This window comes from Pecten maximus, chromosome 2 (assembly GCF_902652985.1).
Source record: "Pecten maximus chromosome 2, xPecMax1.1, whole genome shotgun sequence".
Taxonomy (NCBI): Eukaryota; Metazoa; Mollusca; class Bivalvia; order Pectinida; family Pectinidae; genus Pecten; species Pecten maximus.
The window spans coordinates 19,932,297-19,951,533 of record NC_047016.1 but is presented as its reverse complement, the minus strand read 5'-3'; positions in this window follow the sequence as shown (position 1 = coordinate 19,951,533).

Here is a 19,237-nt window from a genome sequence, read left to right as displayed (position 1 = left end):
TGATATCACAGACGCTTCAAAGAGGCATATGTGAATCATTGGGATGTAGTACTCGATTCCTGGCGATCGCATGAATAGCTGAATTAGGTGTCCCCATTAAAGAGCCATTTAGGGCGCACAGGGACGGACCCAGTGGGGCGTGACGAAGTTACAGGTAGATTGTAGTGTAAACATCTTATTATATTCCATAGTTCTTTATAACCAGGCTCGGAGAATAGAGACGTCCAGCATCTATACGTCAGTCTCGGGACTATCTGTACAATATCTTACTTTAGCCGAAAATTAAGAAATTTATCAATTTTCGAGGATGACTACTTAATAAAGAAAAATGCCTTTCTCAGATGACCTTAGGATACGAGTGTTTTGTAAACCTTCACAAATGTTAACAAAAAAGTCATTCTTGCCTCTAAATCATCTTTCGTCTAAAATTACAACTTAATGTTATGGAAAAGATGACGAAATAACTTCAGAGCGTAAGTAGATATAGTGCTTTTGTGGAGAATAACGACAACTAATTTCGCAATTTATTAAAATATTCATACATTATCAGTAAGATCTATATAGAATTTGATGGATTGTAGAAGAAACAGCGATGTCACTTTATCTTTGTTATTCTCCGCCAGCAAGCGTGGCTCCATTATCAATATTTTCTTGTTAGGTTTATTGAATAAAACGCGTTTTTATTCCAGCTGTAACAAATAATTAAATGTTTAATACCCAATAACTCAAATAATGAAATATAAACGCTTTAATTTAAGATGAACGGTCAAATGTAGTCTGTTTGATTTGATTCAATTCAGTGCACATTATCCTCACTCTCATAGCTTGTTTGATTTGATTCACATTATCCTCACTCTCATAATTTGTTTGATTTGATTCACATTATCCTCACTCTCATAGCTTGTTTGATTTGATTCACATTATCCTCACTCTCATAGCTTGTTTGATTTGATTCACATTATCCTCACTCTCATTGTTTGTTTGAGCGGTAAATGTAGAAGTCGTGTAATCAATTTAGCTCTCAAGGTACAAAATATATTTCTTACTTCACATTTTTATGGCTAAAAATAGGGGCAAAATATATCAGTAAAACAAATAAAAGATAATGATATTCGAGAAAACAACTAAATATAACCAGTTCTATACGTGTAATAGGTAATTGAACAAGCTCTCATTGTCAATCAACAAAGTCAACAAAATACGTACCAGACACAATACAAAAAAAAAAAAAAAAACGTGTCACAGACTTGCATACCGGGGTAAACTTAATATGTACAGGTATATCTGTGGTGTGAACCAGTGAAAGGGTGAGGTTGAAGTCTTCGGCCATATCCGGGACATCTATCAGTTTGTATCTCCAGTTCTCCATATTGCTGTTCAATAAAAAGCAAACCTTTAAAATTCTAAGAGTGAAACAATAAGAATCGGACCAGTATCTTCATCCGTGTATATAGGCACTTCATTTTAAAACGCATGAAAGGCTATAATCTTGATTTCAAGACAATAGGATCAATGTTGTGTATTATTGTAATACTTTTTTCCTGCTTTGATACGCAGCTTATTCAATAAAGAGGTTATCAGAACGAGTGAAAAAAGACTACAAAACAAGTACATTTGTAGTGTTTTGAAATAAATGATATATACAGACTATTTGATACAATCTACCTACCAAGATATTGTATCAATGCAGATTATTAAATCAATCTACATACCTAGTTATTGGGTCAAAACATAAGTATTTTCCTATCGAGTCTTCTTACCTAAATATTGCTCCTCATTTTGAGAATGTGACATCAGTGATGGAGTTTTCGTCGACGAAACAGTTGAAGCTTCCTTACTTTTTTTTCTATGTTTGCTGGGTTTGATCTTATACAATGTAAATATTTTATAGCCATAATTTATGCCACCTAAACTTAAAGTTTCAACGACACCAATATTGTGAAACTAAGGTGCCGGTATGTCATCTAATCTGGATAAACTAAGGTGCCGGTATGTCATCTAATCTGGATAAACTAAGGTGCCGGTATATGTCATCTAATCTGGATAAACTAAGGTGCCGGTATGTCATCTAATCTGGATAAACTAAGGTGCCGGTATGTCATCTAATCTGGATAAACTAAGGTGCCGGTATGTCATCTAATCTGGATAAACTAAGGTGCCGGTATGTCATCTAATCTGGATAAACTAAGGTGCCGGTATGTCATCTAATCTGGATAAACTAAGGTGCCGGTATGTCATCTAATCTGGATAAACTAAGGTGCCGGTATGTCATCTAATCTGGATAAACTAAGGTGCCGGTATGTCATCTAATCTGGATAAACTAAGGTGCCGGTATGTCATCTAATCTGGATAAACTAAGGTGCCGGTATGTCATCTAATCTGGATAAACTAAGGTGCCGGTATGTCATCTAATCTGGATAAACTAAAGTGCCGGTATGTCATCTAATCTGGATAAACTAAGGTGCCGGTATGTCATCTAATCTGGATAAACTAAGGTGCCGGTATGTCATCTAATCTGGATAAACTAAGGTGCCAGTATATGTCATCAAATCTGGATAAACTAAGGTGCCGGTATGTCATCTAATCTGGATAAACTAAGGTGCCGGTATGTCATCTAATCTGGATAAACTAAGGTGCCGGTATGTCATCTAATCTGGATAAAGTAAGGTGCCGGTATGTCATCTAATCTGGATAAACTAAGGTGCCGGTATGTCATCTAATCTGGATAAACTAAGGTGCCGGTATGTCATCTAATCTGGATAAACTAAGGTGCCGGTATGTCATCTAATCTGGATAAACTAAGGTGCCGGTATGTCATCTAATCTGGATAAACTAAGGTGCCGGTATGTCATCTAATCTGGATAAACTAAGGTGCCGGTATGTCATCTAATCTGGATAAACTAAGGTGCCAGTATATGTCATCTAATCTGGATAAACTAAGGTGCCGGTATGTCATCTAATCTGGATTAACTAAGGTGCCGGTATGTCATCTAATCTGGATAAACTAAGGTGCCGGTATGTCATCTAATCTGGATAAACTAAGGTGCCGGTATGTCATCTAATCTGGATAAACTAAGGTGCCGGTATGTCATCTAATCTGGATAAACTAAGGTGCCGGTATGTCATCTAATCTGGATAAACTAAGGTGCCGGTATGTCATCTAATCTGGATAAACTAAGGTGCCGGTATGTCATCTAATCTGGATAAACTAAGGTGCCGGTATGTCATCTAATCTGGATAAACTAAGGTGCCGGTATGTCATCTAATCTGGATAAACTAAGGTGCCGGTATGTCATCTAATCTGGATAAACTAAGGTGCCGGTATGTCATCTAATCTGGATAAACTAAGGTGCCAGTATATGTCATCTAATCTGGATAAACTAAGGTGCCGGTATGTCATCTAATCTGGATAAACTAAGGTGCCAGTATATGTCATCTAATCTGGATAAACTAAGGTGCCGGTATGTCATCTAATCTGGATAAACTAAGGTGCCGGTATGTCATCTAATCTGGATAAACTAAGGTGCCGGTATGTCATCTAATCTGGATAAACTAAGGTGCCGGTATGTCATCTAATCTGGATAAACTAAGGTGCCGGTATGTCATCTAATCTGGATAAACTAAGGTGCCGGTATGTCATCTAATCTGGATAAACTAAGGTGCCGGTATGTCATCTAATCTGGATAAACTAAGGTGCCAGGTATGTCATCTAATCTGGATAAACTAAGGTGCCGGTATGTCATCTAATCTGGATAAACTAAGGTGCCGGTATGTCATCTAATCTGGATAAACTAAGGTGCCGGTATGTCATCTAATCTGGATAAACTAAGGTGCCGGTATGTCATCTAATCTGGATAAACTAAGGTGCCGGTATGTCATCTAATCTGGATAAACTAAGGTGCCGGTATGTCATCTAATCTGGATAAACTAAGGTGCCGGTATGTCATCTAATCTGGATAAACTAAGGTGCCGGTATGTCATCTAATCTGGATAAACTAAGGTGCCGGTATGTCATCTAATCTGGATAAACTAAGGTGCCGGTATGTCATCTAATCTGGATAAACTAAGGTGCCGGTATGTCATCTAATCTGGATAAACTAAGGTGCCGGTATGTCATCTAATCTGGATAAACTAAGGTGCCAGTATATGTCATCTAATCTGGATAAACTAAGGTGCCGGTATGTCATCTAATCTGGATAAACTAAGGTGCCGGTATGTCATCTAATCTGGATAAACTAAGGTGCCGGTATGTCATCTAATCTGGATAAAGTAAGGTGCCGGTATGTCATCTAATCTGGATAAACTAAGGTGCCGGTATGTCATCTAATCTGGATAAACTAAGGTGCCGGTATGTCATCTAATCTGGATAAACTAAGGTGCCGGTATGTCATCTAATCTGGATAAACTAAGGTGCCGGTATGTCATCTAATCTGGATAAACTAAGGTGCCGGTATGTCATCTAATCTGGATAAACTAAGGTGCCAGGTATGTCATCTAATCTGGATAAACTAAGGTGCCGGTATGTCATCTAATCTGGATAACTAAGGTGCCGGTATGTCATCTAATCTGGATAAACTAAGGTGCCGGTATGTCATCTAATCTGGATAAACTAAGGTGCCGGTATGTCATCTAATCTGGATAAACTAAGGTGCCGGTATGTCATCTAATCTGGATAAACTAAGGTGCCGGTATGTCATCTAATCTGGATAAACTAAGGTGCCGGTATGTCATCTAATCTGGATAAACTAAGGTGCCGGTATGTCATCTAATCTGGATAAACTAAGGTGCCGGTATGTCATCTAATCTGGATAAACTAAGGTGCCGGTATGTCATCTAATCTGGATAAACTAAGGTGCCGGTATGTCATCTAATCTGGATAAACTAAGGTGCCGGTATGTCATCTAATCTGGATAAACTAAGGTGCCGGTATGTCATCTAATCTGGATAAACTAAGGTGCCAGTATATGTCATCTAATCTGGATAAACTAAGGTGCCGGTATGTCATCTAATCTGGATAAACTAAGGTGCCAGTATATGTCATCTAATCTGGATAAACTAAGGTGCCGGTATGTCATCTAATCTGGATAAACTAAGGTGCCGGTATGTCATCTAATCTGGATAAACTAAGGTGCCGGTATGTCATCTAATCTGGATAAACTAAGGTGCCGGTATGTCATCTAATCTGGATAAACTAAGGTGCCGGTATGTCATCTAATCTGGATAAACTAAGGTGCCGGTATGTCATCTAATCTGGATAAACTAAGGTGCCAGTATATGTCATCTAATCTGGATAAACTAAGGTGCCGGTATGTCATCTAATCTGGATTAACTAAGGTGCCGGTATGTCATCTAATCTGGATAAACTAAGGTGCCGGTATGTCATCTAATCTGGATAAACTAAGGTGCCGGTATGTCATCTAATCTGGATAAACTAAGGTGCCGGTATGTCATCTAATCTGGATAAACTAAGGTGCCGGTATGTCATCTAATCTGGATAAACTAAGGTGCCGGTATGTCATCTAATCTGGATAAACTAAGGTGCCGGTATGTCATCTAATCTGGATAAACTAAGGTGCCGGTATGTCATCTAATCTGGATAAACTAAGGTGCCGGTATGTCATCTAATCTGGATAAACTAAGGTGCCGGTATGTCATCTAATCTGGATAAACTAAGGTGCCGGTATGTCATCTAATCTGGATAAACTAAGGTGCCAGTATATGTAATCTAATCTGGATAAACTAAGGTGCCGGTATGTCATCTAATCTGGATAAACTAAGGTGCCAGTATATGTCATCTAATCTGGATAAACTAAGGTGCCGGTATGTCATCTAATCTGGATAAACTAAGGTGCCGGTATGTCATCTAATCTGGATAAACTAAGGTGCCGGTATGTCATCTAATCTCGATATACCGTAAAAATAGCATGGCATTATTATTTTTTTTGCAGTAAAATGCTTTCGCTAATGTTAGATATATTTCTACAAAGTGTCGTCCTTATTAAAACGACTTCATGTCTACACGTGTTATTGATTAAAGACGGATATATATCTGTATAGCTTATAAACCTCTATCTCACGTAGTCGCTATTTAAAAACTATAATCAATGTCATAACTGTAGTAGCTTGGTAGCTCTGAAATAAGATACTCGTTACCGACGCTACAGCATAAGATGATACGGGTTTCTATTGACTCTAACGCACTATGTATATATATCTAACTCACTACATCATATAAATATACTCTCTATTGCAGTGACTTAATATGATGGCAAAACGCTAACATCTATTGAAGTCAATGACAACATAAGACACCCATTAAATAACATTAAAATGGATAGAGCTAGAATCAACAACTTAAAGTAAATGATGACATAACCGGAAGTTTGATTAAATATGTGGTACACAACTGACCCCTCACCCTAACCTACTCACACCTCAGGCATACCTCGTGACTGGTCGTGCATCAGAGTGTGACGTATGATACATACAGAGGTCATAGTTCACATATACCCTACATACACAGGTTGCGCGAGGACGGGTCACATTTCCTCGATAAGGAACATACACGATCTAGCTAAAGTGACAATCCCTGCGTGCCCGCCTCCTCGGACAAACATCAAAGTCAAACGGAATCAGTCCAAGTTGTGTTGAACATCAAAGCATTCCGTGGGACTCTGTCCATATCACAGTTGATAGATGTACACGGGGGCAGTGTAAATCAAGGCCTTAGCTTTACATTATTTATTCATTAGTAAAATTATTGACACTTAAACTGTATATTTAGGCCTTTAAGACACAATGATATATATGTATTGCTGTTCGAACACTACTATGTACTATATATCGTATATCTAGTGTAATACATTACCATGTACTATATATCTTATATCTGGTGTAATACACTACCATGTACTATATAAAGTATATCTAGTGTAATACACTACCATGTACTATATATCGTATATCTGGTGTAATACACTACCATGTACTATATATCGTATATCTAGTGTAATACACTACCATGTAATATATATCTTATATCTGGTGTAATACACTACCATGTACTATATATCCGATATCTGGTGTAATACACTACCATGCACTATATATAGTATATATGGTGTAATACACTACCATGTAATATATATCGTATATCTGGTGTAATACACTACCATGTAATATATATCGTATATCTGGTGTAATACACTACCATGTACTATATATAGTATATATGGTGTAATACACTACCATGTACTATATATCGTATATCTGGTGTAATGCACTACAATGTACTATATATAGTATATCTGGTGTAATACACTACCATGTACTATATATAGTATATCTGGTGTAATACACTACCATGTACTATATATGGTATATCTGGTGTAATACACTACTATGTACTATATATCGTATGTCTGGTGTAACACACTACCATGTCTTATATATCGTATATCTGGTGTAATACACTACCATGTACTATATATGGTATATCTGGTGTAACACACTACCATGTACTATATATCTTATATATGGTGTAATACACTACCATGTACTATATATAGTATATCTGGTGTAATACACTACCATGTACTATATATAGTTTATCTGGTGTAATGCACTACAATGTACTATATATAGTATATCTGGTGTAACACACTACCATGTACTATATATGGTATATCTGGTGTAACACACTACCATGTACTATATATCGTATGTCTGGTGTAATACACTACCATGTACTATATATAGTTTATCTGGTGTAATGCACTACAATGTACTATGTATAGTATATCTGGTGTAATACACTACCATGTACTATATATAGTATATCTGGTGTAATACACTACCATGTTGATATATCCTGTACACAATGCTCATAGCGTTACTCAGGGATGATACCATTATCTGTTGTTTTAATATTTTAACTGATTTCTGTTTTGGTTCTGTTTGTATTTTGCTATATATTTATAAAAACCCTATTCAGCAAGTTATTCCACCTATCATGCAAGATACTACAACTTATAAAATTGTATTGATACCCATTGATGGCCGTTCTAATCTGCCTGTAAAGTAATGTGATATGCAAATAATATAGATCTGATACAGGTCTATATATATATAAAGAAATGTTTATTATATCAAAAAATGACGATTTAACATTGGTGGTAGATCATTAAAACAATGTCAATGTAGAATGTTAAAAGTAGTAAGCTGCTTAATATTGTTAAAGAAGCATGTTTATACAATTATCAATGGAGCAGAACCATATATCGCGAAACACAGCACAGGACTAGCATGGATTAGTCACTCGTCACCAGTCGCCTTCCCAACACGGGTATATGTATATGTATCACCTGGGTAGAATTGATACCCTTGATGATCAGGGTCACTAGGTACCCGGCTAAACCTCACACTACTAACAAAGCTCTCAGACATGTAAGCTTTACCAAACCATCAACACTGTTTAATAGCATTATCAGATACAATATATAGCATTCTGCGCTCGTTTGCAATTTCAATGTTTATGAATAGACATTTATAAAGGTATTCATACCATCAAAACTATGCTGAACTTATTTCCAAGACCGTCGTTTATAGTTATGATGATTTTCTAAGTAAATACAGGGATATGCACACTATTGATGTAAGAGTACTTACGTATGGTAAGCTAATATTGCGTGGAACCATGCCTTTTTGGAGATACTTGCTTGCTGATTAAAATTCGAATGCCAATTAAAACTTAAAAAAAATAAAACAACCCAACCAACCAACGAACCAACCAACGAACCAACCAACCAACCAACCAACCAACTATTCTAACAAACAAACAAACAAACAAACAACAACAACAACAACAACAACAACAACAACAACAACAAACTGCATTGTCAAACGTTAATCTTACACCATTTCGTAGTAAAATAAGAAATAAGAAAAAAATGATAAATTTCTCATTAACACTGCTTTATATTTATCATCTATAAGCAAAAATTACTTTGGCGGACTGTTGTTAGTGATAAATTTCATTGACATGGATGTAGTTGCACATAAAACTATATAAATCGTGAGATATCTCATTAACTTGTAGAATAAATATTATATGTATACGTTATATATGGGAATGAAGTAGATGCTATCAATTGACTGTACAAAATAACAAATGTGAATATCACGATCAAATACGAGTTTAACAATAGAATAGATACATTATATACGGAATGATGACTGTCAATATGCATTATAAAACTAAACACTCTTTGATGTCACAGCCGAACAATGCAAGTCACATTGGATAGGTAGTGATTCTAGAAGTGCTTCTAACGCATTCGTTATATTGTGATAAATAAAATCGTTATAGAAGTTACACATTCTTTATTTGTCTTTTTTGTATGATTCATCTGCCTTTGGTAAAAAGTTTTTTATTGCTTTTTGCTGGTTTCAATCTTAAGTAGTATGGAATTTTTATATTAAACAATGGACAGGGTTTGAATATAGAACGAATGTAAATGAACAAAATATGTTAATGACTTACCACCCAATTAGACTATTTAATGACACAGGCTAATTGAATGATATGAAAGCAGTGTAACTTATGACTTCTGGGCAAAGATGATTTATGCTATTTTTTTTTGGAAAGTCTGTAACATAATTAAGGCATTACTATCTTTGTCCCGATAACACTTGGGTATGTGAAGACCATATCATGGATCATACACTTCTATCTATCCAATCCATTAACTCGAACATCTACTGAACAACGGGCACAGATCTATCTGAATCATTGTAATTTCACACAGGTTGAAAAGGTTATATAAAAATCTAGGTTACATGTTTAAACTTAAACTATTCAGAACGTTTCAAATATCTATCAAACTGTCTTGAAACATATATAAAGTGATCTCAGCAAGATATACGTACAATTGAAATGCATATCAGAGATAATACTTTAGATTGAAATTTGCAGAATTAAATTGAATGCCCAAGTATATATTTGAAATACATAGTGTAAAACTGTTTATAGATAAAAATAAGATAGAAACATAAACATCAAACGTTAAGTTTCGCTGCATCATATTAAGTTTCCATTATGAAGAATGACATTCTTTGATATTACTTTGTTATGGTTGACAGAGTTTGTCGTCGGTTGGTTGGAACATTTTAAATACATTAATATATATATCTATAAATATTTTAAAGAGTTTTTTGTAAGGTTGCTTAGAGTCTGCTTTATTAATTTAAACCTTATAATGTAGAACGCGCGGAGGACAGGTTATTTAATATGAGACAGAGAGGGAGACATAGTGCTAGCATACACTTTTTAGAAAGTTTGTTTTAATAACGCGTAAGTGATCGCCCAGCAACACATTAAGGATATAAAGGGAAATTTATGTTCCCTTTCAAAATGTAAAATATTTAAAATTTACTTTTTCAAGTGTAACAAGTAAAATATAAACCCGATGTTATAAAAATATTATTTATGTATATGCTACCAATACTCTATATTTGCAATCTATTCATGACATTTGATTCATCTTCGGCAAATATGACTCATACGAGCATCAAATACATTCACTCATTACTTTACAGTACTAGTTTTAGTTGCATTCTTTTGTATATGAGTCGAATTGAATTAGACAGAATATCACTTTGATATTGTATTTGACATTAAGCACTTCATTTTATAAGTGTAAAATACGTATTAACTGTGTGTATGTAACCTTTGATATACCTAATGTTATTTGAGGTATAAAACACCACGTTTTAATTAAGAAAACAAAACATTTAAAGCCAGAAGAATTGGTTATTGCATGATAATTGAAACGCTTTTTCTTCTATCAAATCCAAAATTTACTTCACAAAAAGGAATGCAATCTAACAAAAGGAACGGAATCAAATCATGGAGCGATTGGATACAATTGTGGCACTGTTAACGGTCATACATACATAACTTAAGAAACACTTGTTAGTTAAGCATTAACAGTATACTTACCGATATCTGATATGGAAAGGAAGTTCGTGTAATTATATCATTATTAACACATTCAATTTTTTTGAAGATTGTTGCACATGTTTAACTGGCAAATTCTTTTGATATTAAACCATTAACAATTAATCACTAGCACCCTTTTTCCGACGTCATAGAGATTGCTGGGAGTGGGCTGCAAAACCATTGTAATTTAACTAAGTGTTTTACTGAAAACAAAGAAAAGTATCGCAATATATTGTTAATAAAATAAAAATAAAGTTATAACATTTAAAAGATAAAGCATTGTCGATAGCATTATTATTGAAAGAATTGTAATATTTATAGTATTGTCAATAGGATTATAGTATTGTCAATAGGATTAAAGTATTGTCAATAGGATTATAGTATTGTCAATAGGATTTTTTTGGTTTGTTTTTGTTTAACGTCCTATTAACAGCCAGGGTCATTTAAGGACGTGCCAGGTTTTGGAGGTGGAGGAAAGCCGGAGTACCCGGAGAAAAACCACCGGCCTACGGTCAGTACCTGGCAACTGCCCCACGTAGGTTTCGAACTCGCAACCCAGTGGTGGAGGGCTAGTAATAAAGTGTCGGGACACCTTAACCACTCGGCCACCGCGGCCCCTGTTGATAGGAGGATTAGAGTATTATTGATAGAAGTGATTCATAGTATTGTCAATAGGATTATAGTATTATCGATAGAAGTAACTTATAGTATTGTTGATAGGGTTATAGTATTGCTGATAGGGTTATAATATTGTTGATAGGGTTATAGTATTGCTGATAGGGTTATAATATTGTTGATAGGGTTATAGTATTGTTGATAGGGTTATAGTATTGCTGATAGGGTTATACTATTGTTGATATGTTATGATATTGTTTTAGATTTATAGTATTGTAAGATGATATATTTATCTCTTATGCTATGTTTTAATATCAATATCATAAGCATTGTAACAGTTGCGTTTTAAGACACATTTTGTATAAGTAGTATGTATTTAATGACTGCAAAACTATATGTTTGTTAAGAGCAAATATATACAATACTAAATGACTGTTAGAAGCTTAATGTATAAATACCTATTGCATCTTACTTGGTACGATATCCATCGACAATGTTTTGTACCGGTTCGATAATAAATTCTATAATTCAAGATACTTTAAGTCGAGGTCTTTATAGATTTTCTTTTATATACTTAAATTCTAAGTACAAAACTAAATATTTTTTAGATAAAGTATATATATATATATATATGTCATATAAGAAATTGTTAGATGTTTATGTGAGATAATGATTTTTTTTCATATCAAAGTTTTAAGCACAATGAAAACAAAAACTTTACACTAAATGATACAGATTATCCCCTAAAAACAATGCAACAAAATATAAAGCTAAAATGATACAGATTATCCCCTTGAAAACAATGCAACAAAATATAAAGCTAAAATGATACAGATTATCCCCTTGAAAACAATACAACAAAACATAAAGCTAAAATGATACAGATTATCCTCTTGAAAACAATGTAATAAAACATAACCGTTGAAATACTGCATTATAATTACGTTGTTGTAAACAATATACAACATAAAACAGTGAAATATGTGTGAAACGGTAAATATAACATATATATATAGGTGTAATTGTGCGTTTAAAGCACAGTAATCGGCGAGAAAACAACATCAGATTGGATAATAAGGAAACATATTAAATTTTTAAGGAGACCATAATAACTATTGTTATGTTTATTTATGAAGTGGGAACAGTTGGCTTATGTTTATTTGAAGAGAGGTTTAAGTGATAAAATGCATTTTTAGTGTTTTCCCATTTACAATACATTTGTGTTTTTCATTAGTTATTCTCCTAAAAAACAATGGCAATTCTGTCTGTTCTGCACATGTTGAGATAACATTGCTACAAAAATGCTGTTAAAGCAGCATGCATATTATTTTTTCTCTATAGGAGAAATGCTAAAATATGAAGGAAATTTATGCAAACATGATATTTTTAAAATAAAATAAAAAAGAACTGTTTTAATATTATATGCTGCTTTCACTGATTATCAAGGAAACATACCCAAACTTGTCATAAAAGTACTTTTCCATTCTTCCGAATGCTGTGGTTTCGTATCAGTATTCTTAGTCCGAAGCATTAAAGTGCTGGATTATCGTAGAACATCAGACAACAACATTGTTCGTTATATTATAATAAAAAGGTAAACTCAGCGTTATTTCAAGGACAATTTGCATACCGTTGTATCATTTATATAACACATCTGTCAGTGCTGATATTTATTGTAATAACGAACTTCTTCTCAATCCGCGTCTTACCAGTAAAGGAAACTTTATCTCACAATACTTATAGTAGTATAAATATAACATATTTTTCTTAAGTACATATATGTGTCTTGATATACATAACTCATATAGGAACATAATATTTTTTGACACCGATAGTGTACAATTCTAGATTGTTTGACTTCATTTTAAGAAAAACATTCTTTATATCTATAAACATTAATATAAAAATAAAATAATGTTTGATTTTAACTAGTAGCACGATACGATCTCAATCAACAGGCGATTACTTTATAAATTAATTAAAATCACACATCAATTTGGTTTCAACTATAATTGCATTTTTGACGCTGACAAGCTCTGATATTATAATTTATCATAACACAACAACACAACAACAACGTGCTGCAAAGATGATAAAAAGTAAATTGTTCACACACCGGAATTCATGTAAATTACAGCAGCGGACTGGAGCTAGTATTCCAAATAGGTGACACGTGTCAAAACGGTCACTAAATTATCACCATTATTTGATGTACCTTTCACGTTAAATTGTAATCTAATTGTCAAGGTGGGGTAATTGCATGCGATAATGTCCTGTGGTGTGACTGCGGCTACCTAAATCATAATGAAGTTTTCATTGCCCATGGGTTGTGATGCTTCATTCATCTTATCTAAATCATGATAATATTCCTTTTTCATGGAATGTATTAGTCTAAATTCATTAAACCCACGATGTAAATTTTCTTTTAGCTTTTGTAAACAAATTTACTACTTATATTGTCGTAGACATAAGCGAAGTCTATATTATCGTGTAACATCGCGGACTTGTCATAATGCAAGTGATCTCTCCAAAATCAAATATCGAAACAAATGCCCATCATACATGTGGAAAAATGACCGATAAATATAAATCGTCTATTAAATTAGAATCACCACTAGAAATGTGTCGGAGTCACGTGTGTGCTTTAGAGAGCTATTGATACTGTTCGTGTGACAGATTTAATTGTAGTTGATTAATTATCCAGCCATTTATTGCTAACGTAGCGTGACCAGGGAATACATATTTAATATTCATTATACCAATTCCAGGTCTTCTCAGCCGAGTCAGAATAACTGCGTCATAATAGCTTCCCGGGACTAGCTCTGCTAGATAAAAGTCTAATTTTAGTTTATTATTACGTAAATACTACGGCGAATGTTGACAAAATTGGATGAACTTTAATACACCAATACCATTTCGTATTGGATGAACGGACAACATTGCATATTGAACATTGCCTTAAACCTGAGCAACACAACTTACATTATTCGATCACTTCATCTAAACACTCATTATTAAAATAGGGCATTAATTTTTTTTATTTTCGCCGTAATTATGTAAAATTATAGACCATGGCTAGTTATACACTATAGCAATCTAGACTAGATTATAATCTTTAGTCGACTAATGTGAGATAGGGAGACCAAGATGCTTGCTTCTCACACTGTGATGCCTTTATAAACACATCCTATAGACAAGGCGATAGTCGTCTTTCTCACCAGACCTCGGTACATACTGGAATCTGCTGCATGACCGTCATTTTAACGAGAGATTTTATTCAATAGTAGAATTGGAAATCTGATTTCACTAGACAACAAGTGAACGGTGTGAATGTGATCGGCACATGCCAGAACCCCCATACTCAAGGTAACGCTCATGGACGTCACCCACAGCAGCCATACGAGACAGGTGCTACTTTTATAGCCGGTATTTTTATAACCGTCGGTCAAAATGTTTAACATTTATTCTTGATTTCATTGTAGTGAGTACTATGTTTTAGCAGTAGAAATAACAAAATGTCAATATTATAAATCTCTTTGCAAACATATTCAATTACATATTATTAGTTGATGCGCCTGCGTTTATACATTTTTGTATATATGTATATGTACGTAATTGATAATCTATCAATTCCTACAATAAGTTAAATCAATCTTATCTAATATTATATTTGTTTGGATGCATGTATCAAAATATATTTTTGCAGAGAATAATCGTATAGTTACTACCCGAAATAATTGTTTGTTAACAGTTTATGATATGTATGCCTTCTTTTCGAAATGACAGAAATTGATACCCTTATAACCATTATATTTTTCACTTATGAGTATTATGTATTTATTTAATAAGTTGAATTCATCACAGTAAGAATATATGTCCAATGTTTGTAATTGTAAACTGAATGAAGCATGTTAAAGGGGTTATATGAAATGGATATCTGTTGAGTCAAAAGCGGCGGACTGTTTATTTACCTGACCGTAGTAATGCATTACCTGACGAACTAATAAATATTGAAATCACTTTACAGAACAGTTAGATAGTATTTGTTTTTTACATGGTCACAACTACAAGAACATACTACCTACGCTTATTATTATTAAATATCTATTGGTATATTTATATTCCCAGGGGCCGATCTGTTTAAATAATATAACATATTTATGTCGATGATTTCCAGGGTCCATTTTGTTTAAAAACGTTAAATATTTATGTTGATGATTTCCAGGGACAGATCTGTTTAAAGAATATCTATTATTTATGTTGATGATTTCCAGGGGCTGTTCTGTTTTAATAAAATTAGATATTTATGTTGATGATTTCCAGGGGCCGTTATGTTTAAGAAACATTGGATATTTCCAGGGTTTATTAACATTGTAATATTTTACATGCAAATCTATATTTATTTTTATTGTGCCTTCATTTGATCAATTTTGAGTTAGAATTTTCTTTTCTTTTGAAATCAGACAATTTCATTTAAATATGAATACCTATGAATGATTGACTTGTTACAAGGAACACATTCAGAAAATGTATTAACGTCTCTAATAAATATTACAATGAAATTCATGCGTCTAGAAGGGCTGTTGAATTGTCAAGGTGATTTTTAGAGATAAACATTGTAACAAAACCTTTTCTTTTTTTCTGTTTTATTTAGCAATACTTAAAAAAATTTAAACCAGTTACTTAGAGTAATAACGACATTAAGTGGGTAGTTGTATTATAATATTACGCATATCCCATCTACAATACAAAGCTGACGATACTTGGTTGTCCTGAGTTTAAAAGGATAGTAACTAGTTACGCATGGCATAATATCCATTTCCGAGTAACAATCAATTTCATAATGAAAATGACCAAGCATTAAATATAGAACAAGCACACACGCTGCTTTGATACCGTATTTAAAAAAACGACTCTTGAAACATTTTAATGCCATCTATGAAACATCATAATGATAACATGGATACACATGTCTTCATAAATATAGGCTAGCGTGTTTCACTTCCCTTTATTATACTGGGAAATGATTTATTAAAATTCGAAGCCTACATATTACCAAGTTGTATATATTTGTACAGTCCATATAACTACTTTATTTATTGTGTTCTTTAATCTAAACGGTAATCGAAACAAATAACATTTCATCTAGTACAACACTATCTTATCGACACTTGCTATTTTAAACCTCACTACAAACGGTTTAAATGAATAAAAAGATGTCTTTACTTTTCAGCGAGACTCGTTTCTTACACCTTTGCTCACATAAAAACTAAATAAAAGATGTTTTGTTCCTCCGCTGCCTTAACAGTTGCGGATCCTCATAGTGCCTTTTTCATTATGTAAACATACATGTGTGTACTCCGAGAAATACTGCTTAGATTCTAGCATGAGCAATTGTATAGCTTTTATTAATAACAAAATCCTTGTGATAAATTCATATAACATTCAGCTGGTTGTAAACAACAAAATATAAGAAATCATTCAGGCTATTTACATATACCGATTCCCACTTTGACGCCCACAATGAATGCTTAGAGACGAGCAATTTGTATGGCATCACATGAAGGCATTATTGGTACGGCCAGGCAGGCTTTCAATGAAACTTATTGAACAGTCTTACAAGAACAATCCGAACGCCTGTTTTTTTTTATCTTGAATGTTGAGAATATACACAACATTGATTGACTCTGTTTAAACGATTGTAGAACATAGTTTGTAAGTTTATTCTTTAGAAATGATAAACATTGTTCAGTCAGAATTATATATATATAATATATACATCGGGATTAGTTACATGAGATTTGAACAAATGTTTGGAAAATGAAAGGACTGAAAGGTTCACCAAACTGATTATTATACCTTATTTTTAGTCTTAAACAGAGTTATTTCAGCACTTTGTGTTTATATCATAACGCTATCTAGCGTATAATTATGGCCGATATGTGACAATGAACACACCATTCAGTTGGCCTGTATTGACGCCGACTAAGTAGATTACTATAGGTCTATCAGAGTAATCACAAACCGAATAGAATCTTCATTTTCTTTTCAATGAATTAATAAATGCTAGAAATGTAAATGACTGCTAAAGTTTATAAATAAATAAGCGAACATTTGACATACTGATACACACTTGGCTGTAATAGGAAGATATGTATATTCAATAGTGTCTTAATTAGATAAGAGTAATTGCCATTAAAGTGAATAATTTTCGTTTTCAGAGTAAACATTGCACTGTTTTAAATAAAGCAGTGGATTATTTAGAATTAAGAAAAATTCCTTGTACTTTTCTGTAGAGTTTGATTAAAACCTTAAGATATTTTGATTCAAAACAATTAAACGTCAAACTCTTTTTTTATACAAACAATTTTATCAATATAAATATTCCAGCACTATTAACGATTAAGACACGATACAAGTTGCTTAATTCAGATTTAAACTCTAAAATATTTATATAACAACTTGCATAAGAAAAGAAAACAATAGTAAAACGAAATAAAATATCCAAGTAGAGATACTTTCAGAATTTAGAAGGAAGTCCAATCTTTTATGATGCTGGATGTCTTCGAAGAATTCAACGTACAACACGTTTCTCCAGTATGAGCGGTATAACGGCATTATGGCGGTGTGTGAAGGTGCCCCTTGTTGCTCGTGATTTTACGATGTAAATGAAGGAAAGCAATGACATTATTTGTAATAGTACCCGGCCGTCGGTTGCAGGGCAGATGTGTACAGTGGAAGTGCTGGAGCAATCTAACTCAATACTGTTTACCTGGTCTAACCGCCTTCGGTTTTAACTTTTCCCACGAAACAGATGCATTTTATCTCAAATTTCACAGAAGGGATCAATGTGGCTTTTTTCCAAGTCATAAAATTTGTGTATATTCAAATGTTTTGAAGCGGGATTTTTGCCTTGAGGTCACCCGGTATGGTGTGCCAGCAATGGTGCGTTCTGTACTTTGTTTACTGTTCCAAGTCAGGTACTCACGTCTTAGCGGCTTCAGTATGCTAGCCAAGCTTTTGTTTTCCTCTTCCCATGCATAAACGACACCATTACTAGTCATTTATGCAACCGGTGATAAATCCTTAAAAGTCTCACCTTAAAATGATATTTTAATATTTTCAATTTTAACTTGGTTACGCAACAATTAATTTCTTATTAGCTGAGTACATTTCTATTCGTCTAATGTCTTTGACAAACAAATGTATGCTCTTTATTTTCATACATTACCCCTTATGTGCCTCAATGTAATAATGTCGAAAACATCATCGTTTGTTATAGAACTGCATTGTAAGTCGACTGCGGTTGGGGTGGGGATGGTGGATATTGTTTACCTGAGCTTGAACACGTGATGAAATTTGACAACACCCTACCCTTCAGGCACGTGCATATCCTGAAACACTGCACGGCATGACTCTATGCTTCTTCATAACGTATTCATGAAAATCCTTTGTTTGAAAAACGGTTTTGATATTTCTTCAACTCTGGAACTTAGTCAATGGGTGTCTCTAATCTCGCTACTCGGCGTATCCATTTTCAAGAACAAACCCATCTTAATGTATCAAAATGTCCTAAGCCCACCCCCGACCTGATGACACCGACCTCCCTTCCGTTGAACTACC